Source organism: Bidens hawaiensis, unplaced genomic scaffold (assembly GCF_021521415.1).
Source record: "Bidens hawaiensis isolate Kalapana, Puna unplaced genomic scaffold, B.hawaiensis_p1.1 tig00008125_1, whole genome shotgun sequence".
In the NCBI taxonomy this organism is placed as follows: domain Eukaryota; kingdom Viridiplantae; phylum Streptophyta; class Magnoliopsida; order Asterales; family Asteraceae; genus Bidens; species Bidens hawaiensis.
In genome coordinates this window covers 270,441-278,018 of record NW_027491578.1, presented here as the reverse complement: position 1 = coordinate 278,018, position 7,578 = coordinate 270,441, and the positions used below count along the sequence as shown (strand labels likewise).

The 7,578-nt window shown below is 35.6% G+C and overlaps 1 pseudogene; it reads left to right on the top strand.

Moving 5' to 3' along the window:
- The first annotated feature begins 4,906 nt into the window (after positions 1–4,906).
- On the top strand, positions 4,907–6,522 carry LOC143637135 (zinc-finger homeodomain protein 6 pseudogene; annotated as a pseudogene).
- The last annotated feature ends 1,056 nt before the right edge of the window (positions 6,523–7,578 follow it).

Below are 7,578 nucleotides of genomic sequence, written 5' to 3'. Positions count from 1 at the left end.
TTTAAGACATGGATGAGCTTTTATTGTAGAAACATACATGCCCTTATAAGTTATAACGCCTCATAATGCCCATCGGGATGGTGTAGGGGCTTTATCCGCAATAATGCCTCATTCAACTGATCTTAGAACCGCACCAGCTACGTAACAGTGTTGTGCGTTTTAGCTAGCATATTCTAGCCCATGACACAACCTTAGAAAGAGAAAGTTGCAAAAGTTGTGTGTAAGGTGCAATAATGAGAGAGCAGCCAAATTGAATGTTATTAGATTAGAATACCATCACCGTAAATGTTATTATCCGCTTGCTTACGATTCTTGAAATCAGGCGGAGTTTGAACACAAAGGGAATGATCCATACAACAAAAAATGGTTATTTTCTATTATGAAATGTGGTGTTATATTCACAGCGAAACTAGCAATTGACTAGAACCTGAACAATACAAAGAGAACAAAAGTTTACAGCGACTCCGAAGAAAGATGATCATTATTAAGAGTCGGTTATATTATATGAATTTATCATGGCATATTTGTCAACGACCTCATCCATTTCATTTATGTAAAGAATGGATATGGTCTCTCAAACCCCTTTAACTGAAAGTGTGTAAAGACTTTGTCTTTGTCAACAGATCACCAGCCTCAATAATAACAATCTTTTGTAGCTCCGGTTTATGTTATTATATATAAATTAAATGCTTTGAGGAAGAGTATAAAAATATAATAGTTTAAAGGTTCAAACACAGGATCACATATAAGATATTTTATCAACGTACATATGTTTAAATATTATATATAATCTTTAAGATAATTAAACATCTCGATGAACATATACATTGAACTTGTTTAATTCTATGATCAAATTATCTTCAACTGCATCGACTAGTTTTCTTATATAAATATCAAGTACTTATAGATAACATATTTAATTAATGATTTGATTAAGTTTTGCACAACTAACTAGTCGATTAAATCAATAATTATATGAAAATTTGATAGGGATGTTTGAATGATTTTCCAATTATTTCCTTTTCTTTTTTTGATTTTTCTAAACCATTTACGTGTTGTTCTTGAGTTTTTTAACTAAGGAAAGAAAAGGAAAGGAGAGGGAATGATAAAAAAAGGAAGGGAAGGGAAAGAAATTTTTTTTTAATTAGGTGTGTTCTTGAGTTGGAAGAAAATTAGAGAAAAGGAAATGATAACTGTTAGGGCACGGAAATTTGACACTGTGGATACGTTATCCTGACATGTGTTCTTGGATCAGTTATCCTTAGACAGATCCTGTCAGGATCAGTGGTCCTCAGTACTTGGTATTATTAACAATTGTTTCTTGTGTGTATGTTGTTATTTAATAAGTATAACGGCTCCAAGACTTATTCCACCGGATATCTCGCTATTGAACTTGTCAAACACATGGTCAAATGGCTGTAACGTTTAGTGGGAGAAGTGGCGGATTTATAGGACTTCTTGTTGTGTCACAAATAACTGAGTACTGAGGATATGTTATTCTTGAAGACGTGTCTGGATCAATTATCCTTCTGAAGAGTTCCAGAGCTATGTCAGGATCATAGATCCTCGGTATTTGGTGCTGTTAACGGTTGTTTCTCATATGAATGTTGATATTTATCAACATTAACGGCTCCTAGACTTATTCTTCCACTTATTTCGCTACTGGACTTCTATGGCACGTGGTCAAAGTGATGGGAGTGGCTAGTGGAGGACTTGCGGATTTTTAGGAGTTATTATTAGTTAGTTATTTTATTTTTCCTTTATAAATATTTGAGTTGTGATCACCTAGGACACACACGGTTCACTAGCTTTACTACTGCAGATTTTAGCTCACAAATTCTCTGTAATCGCACACACACTTAGCTCGTTTGTAATCGTTGATCAACAACTCCACAACACTTGTAACCACCTTTTATTATTAATATAGTTGACGGTGATAGTTTTTACCGTCCGGGGGTTTTTTATGCCGGAGATTACTATAATCACGTACTATCCGACCAAAGGTTACCTCGTTGATCCTTGACCGAAGTGATTCGACCAAAGAGTACCTCTCTAATCCTTGACCGAAGTCATTTGACCAAAGATTACCTTGATAAGTTTTGACCGAAGTAAGATTATCGTAATTAAGAGTTTTTTCCCTCGTGATTAAACCCTTGTGTTCATCATTATTTCGTTTACATATTCATTATTATCATCATAGCACTAGACCTCACAATTACGAATTTGGATACATTATCCTTAGCAGATTTTTGTCCAAAACAATAACTATGTTATTAAGTTGGATGTGTGTTCTTGACCTAATGAAGTAATGAAGAAGATGAAAAGATTAGTGGGTAATATTGTAATTTGATTTTTTATCCTTAGTAATCAACCAATTTTTTAGAGGATAATTTACTAGGAAAATATATCAATTTAATCATTCCTAACTGCTCCTCGTTTCCTTTCCATCCTAAAAAAACTCAAGAACACCCATTTTTTAACTATCCTTAGCTTTCATTTCCTTTCTCTCCTTTAAAAAAGCTCAAGAACAGGAAGTTATTGTGTAAAATTACAATTTATCTTTTAGAATAACTAAGACAACCATAAATTCTACTCCTAAATCTAAACAACTATCCAATATAATGCGCGTATATACACACACATGAAAACCGTCTAAAGATGAGCATTTCATTAGTTTTACACTTTTACCCAACAAATCCACAATCATGCATTGATAAACCTGTCCCACATAAATTTCATAAAATTGGTCACGGTTCATGAATATTATTTCTCACGGTTCCGGGCCAGGTACCAGTTGTACCCGGTGTCTGCCATCCAAAACTCGTGAACCCATTTCTTGAATATTCACCCAAGTTCTTCTAGGAGTTGGCTACTTTATTTAACGGTGATCACTCGCCACTTCACTCACAAAATAAGGGGCCAATAGGATTCTTTAGATCAACCAAACAATTCTCGTTGATAAAGCAGGTCTCATGGATCATCAAACACAACTTGTTCTTAGAGTTCTTCCGCGATTTTAATCAAGTTTGGTTAGTTAACTTCGTTGATGATTTTTTTAGTGCATGATTTCATGGTAAGCTTCGATTATAATCATATAGTGTATAGTGAAGATTAGATAGCCAGAACTAAACATACTATGTTGTAGTCAGTTATAGATGGCTTAATATAAATTTCTCTAAAACATCAGTATGTTGTATTAAGTAAGCAATCTCATAATCAAAAGAAATATCAGTGCTCATAATCTCAATGTAATATAGTGAATTACCAAAATTAACATAATCTAGGTAAACAGTTACGCATATATTCACTTAATAGGGCGGGTGGGTGGGTGGGGGGTCGGGTTCGACTTCTATAAGTGCATGCCATTAATAGGAGACAACGCCACTGTTCTGTTATGTGATTCAATTCAGGTAGAGTGAGTTATATGCGGTTGATAAGCCTTTCAGAGTCATCCAGAAATCGGATGCATTAAATGCGTTAGAAAATAAGTTAAAAAAAGGTTAATCGTTATTGAATATATGATACCTTCTAACTCTATCATTATACATTTTTGTTTGTAAAGCTATGTGTAGTAAAGCGCTACAAAATGAGAGATTTTCAACACGTAACGGCACGCTAGCAGTGTGACGAATTTCATTTTAGGGTGTTGTCACCCCCCCCCTCCCTTTTCGTTTTTTTAAAAATATTTTCATCACACATCCGGTGACAAATCTATAACCCCCCCCCCCCACACACACACACACACTCACACTTGTTGCCTAGGGCGGTGTTGTCACCCAAAAACCATCAAAGTTGCCGCCCACTATACATTCCCTAATGGAACAAACTTTTACCCCTTGAAAGTACAGATTAACACAAACCAATATTTAGATAGTACTAAAAGTGTTAAAACATAAATTAACACAAAAATACAAGTTTTTTTTGGCTTTGAGATCGATCAACACAAACAAGATGCGAATTGTGTGTCAGTACACAAGTAAACAACCATAAGGAGTAACTACAACAACATTCAAACAGACCCAAAGACACACTTATTAAAAGTAAACCAGACATACTTATTAAAACCAACACACATGTTGTACCATTCATCCATATGAGTTATTCAGGGGCTTTACCACCATATTAGCATGGTGCATACATACAAATGCACAAACTATTCTTAAATTACTCTCCCATTGACGAGAGAGCGTCTAATCAAATTATGTTGATAAATGTCCCATTGTCGATGTCACGGTCTTATCATGCATCCACATATGGACATATGGTGATCCAATGAAAACATGGCAACCAAAGATAGTCATAATAGACCTATATACATACTAAGGTCAATCTCATAGCTACCAACTTTCCTAACTGTTTTTATGTACCAAATTCATTAAACCTTAACTTCATCACCAACAAATCCCATTCAATTCTCCCACAACCCCAAAGATAACCACCCAACTGTTGACCATATTAACACACATCTAATGTAACATGACAATTATTTCTTTTCATTTAATAAATAAAATGTAACGAACTTAGTATCGGTCCCTAAAGCGGCATGAGATAAGAACCACAGATAGTGAGAGCTGAGATTTTCTATAGATTTACTCTATTATTTTATTACACACAAGGGCATATATGAATAAATAAACAATCCATAAATAAATAAAAAATGCCATCTAGATGACCAACCATTAGAGAACAAATGAAGGGAACTTCCAGGCCCTGGCACATCCCTGTCCTCAAAGAGTGAGAATCAGACAGGCTTAACAGTACCCCCTCTGTGGACCATCATTTTCCCTTTAATTCCAAACCCCACCTAATAACATATATTAAACCAGACCCCTCAAACATACAACTCCTTATGCACAATGTACACATCACTAGATTGAATTTGCTCATTTGAGAAAAGTGCTACCCTTTTTTGAACCCATTCCTAACAAAAGAATAATCAAAATGTAGGAAAAGACAAAACAACAAAAACATCATCTCTTTTCTTCTCAACTCATAATCACTATTATTACCATCATACACAAACATATAAACATCCCTCTTTCATCATCTTTCTCAAATCTATGAAGAAATATGAACAAGACCTCACAAGTTTCTTACTTTTTCAACCCAAAACCAGACCCATCTTGTTTGCTACTTAAACCACTTTAATTCCTGATGGCCTGCAGGAGACACTACCTCCTACCCACACCCCATACCCCTATCCCTAGTCCCCTACCCCCACCTACAATCTTATTATTTTCTATTCATGTTTGTTGTCTGCAAATCACATTCCTGGAAACCTGGATTTCATCATCATGTGTATGCATATTAATATTAATATTATAGAGCTGTTGGGGTTGTAATCTACTGCTGCAATTACAATTATATCAAGCAAAGTCTAGGGCCCATTAGATAGCAAAAGATCATCTTTTCAGCGGTTCAAGATTCTTTTTTTGCTACAGCTTAGTGCGTTTTAGGTTTCAAGTTTCAAGTTTTCATTTCAACCAACTTGTGGTTTCAGATCAAGTTGGTTTTGGTATAATATTATTATTAGCTAAAGGAGCATCAGATTCTGCAGATGTCAAATATTAATCAGAATAACCCATCTCAGTTCAATAGAGGATCATCTTCATCTTCTTTCTTCTCTTATGCACCTTTGAATTCATCAAATGTAACCCTAGATCAGCCACGTGTCCACCAAAGAGAGAGTTATCATCATGGGTTACAAGAACAGATCCAAGCACAAAGAGAACAATGTGTACAAAGAGAATCAAGCACAAACCCAAACCCAGATCCAGATCCAATGCCACCACCACCACCACCACTGTCATCCTCACCATCACCAACGAACAGTGTGGAGGCTGCAGTGGTGGTGAGATATAGAGAATGCCAGAAGAACCATGCTGCTAGCATGGGGGCTTATGTGGTAGATGGGTGTGGTGAATTTATGGCTAATGGAGAAGAAGGTACTCCGGAAAGTTTAAAGTGTGCGGCGTGCGATTGCCACCGCAGCTTCCACCGACGAGAGGTGGAAGGTGAGGCGCAATCCACGACGGCATGGATACTGGGTTTACAAAACCCGGTATCCATACCACCTCGTGGTGGTCCTGTTGCTGCTATTGCGGCTGCACCAGCAATGCAGCCGCATTATCAGCAACAACACCCCCATCGGTACGCCCACCAAACGACGCCACCAATCATGGTGGCGTTTGGTGGGAACAACAATAATAGTGTTGCACCGATGGAATCGTCGAGTGAGGATCTCGAAATGTACCAGACACACCCGGGACAACATCCGGTAAAGAAACGGTTCCGGACAAAATTTACGGATGAACAAAAGGCGAAAATGCATGACTTTGCGGAAAAAATAGGGTGGAAGATTCAGAAGCAAGATGAACAAGAGATTCTACGGTTTTGCGAAGAAGTTGGACTTAAAAGGAAAGTGTTCAAAGTATGGATGCACAACTGCAAACAAGCCTCCAAGAAGAAACAAGAGTAAGATTTAATTTAACTTAATTAAAATTTGGATTATCTTTATTATCATATCATTAAAAAAAACATTGAAAAAACTCATCCTAGTAGTTATAATTTGATGTGTTTATTATTTTCAGTCTAAATCAGACATTAATTTCCTCTATTAATTTACAGTTTAATCTTAATCTATCACATTGTTTCTTCTTGTACTATATCTTCACTGTGCACCCTTCAACTTTGGGACCATTTAATACTTTCTTCTGCACTAAAGGGTCATACCCTACACAATAATACATCTACCCTAGAATCTAAAATATCCTATATATTTCCACAACATGTTATAAGCATAAATGCATTTCATTCAAGAAAACTTATCAAATTATATATAATTTATGAGCTATGAGACAATTCTATATGAATACTACAATAAGAAATAGGATAGTGTGATTTAAGTAGTGTTCCAAAAGGACTGCATTAGATTCATTGCCTATTAGGTGCATGGCATCAGGTAGTAATACTACCTGCAACTCAAAATCCTACCATAACTATAACTATAACAATAATATTAATTATTGGTGATAATAATGACAACAAATATAATATTAAAAGGCTTAGAGAATCCAAAAGTATAATTAAATAACTAGATTAAACCCTAAACCATTTTTTGGTCCAATTAATTATTAAAGAGGAAGGGGACAAGTGCCAACTAACACAACCTGATTCCAACCACTTTGTACCCCACACTCAACTCAATTAGAAACTTACTAATGTAGCTTAAGATCAAGCATATACTATAAATAGAAATGAAACTGATAGCTCAAGAAACCAATAATTGGAGTCCTCCGATTGGATGCAATGTTAAGACGTCTACGGAACTAAAACATTAAGCAAGTGGGCAGATAAGCTAAAACTTATTGTAGTTATCTTTACCATAATTAGATAATGATTTGATTTTGTTTCCTTTGGAAATATCCTCAATTGTATTAGCTACAAGATTATCATTACTCTTTAAAAAGGTTTAGAAAGTGCCAAACCGCTTATATGTGAATGCATGATATAGGTGATATGTGGATATAGAACTTCCAATATTATGTCTATATGCAAAGTACCAGAATAACTTTTGGC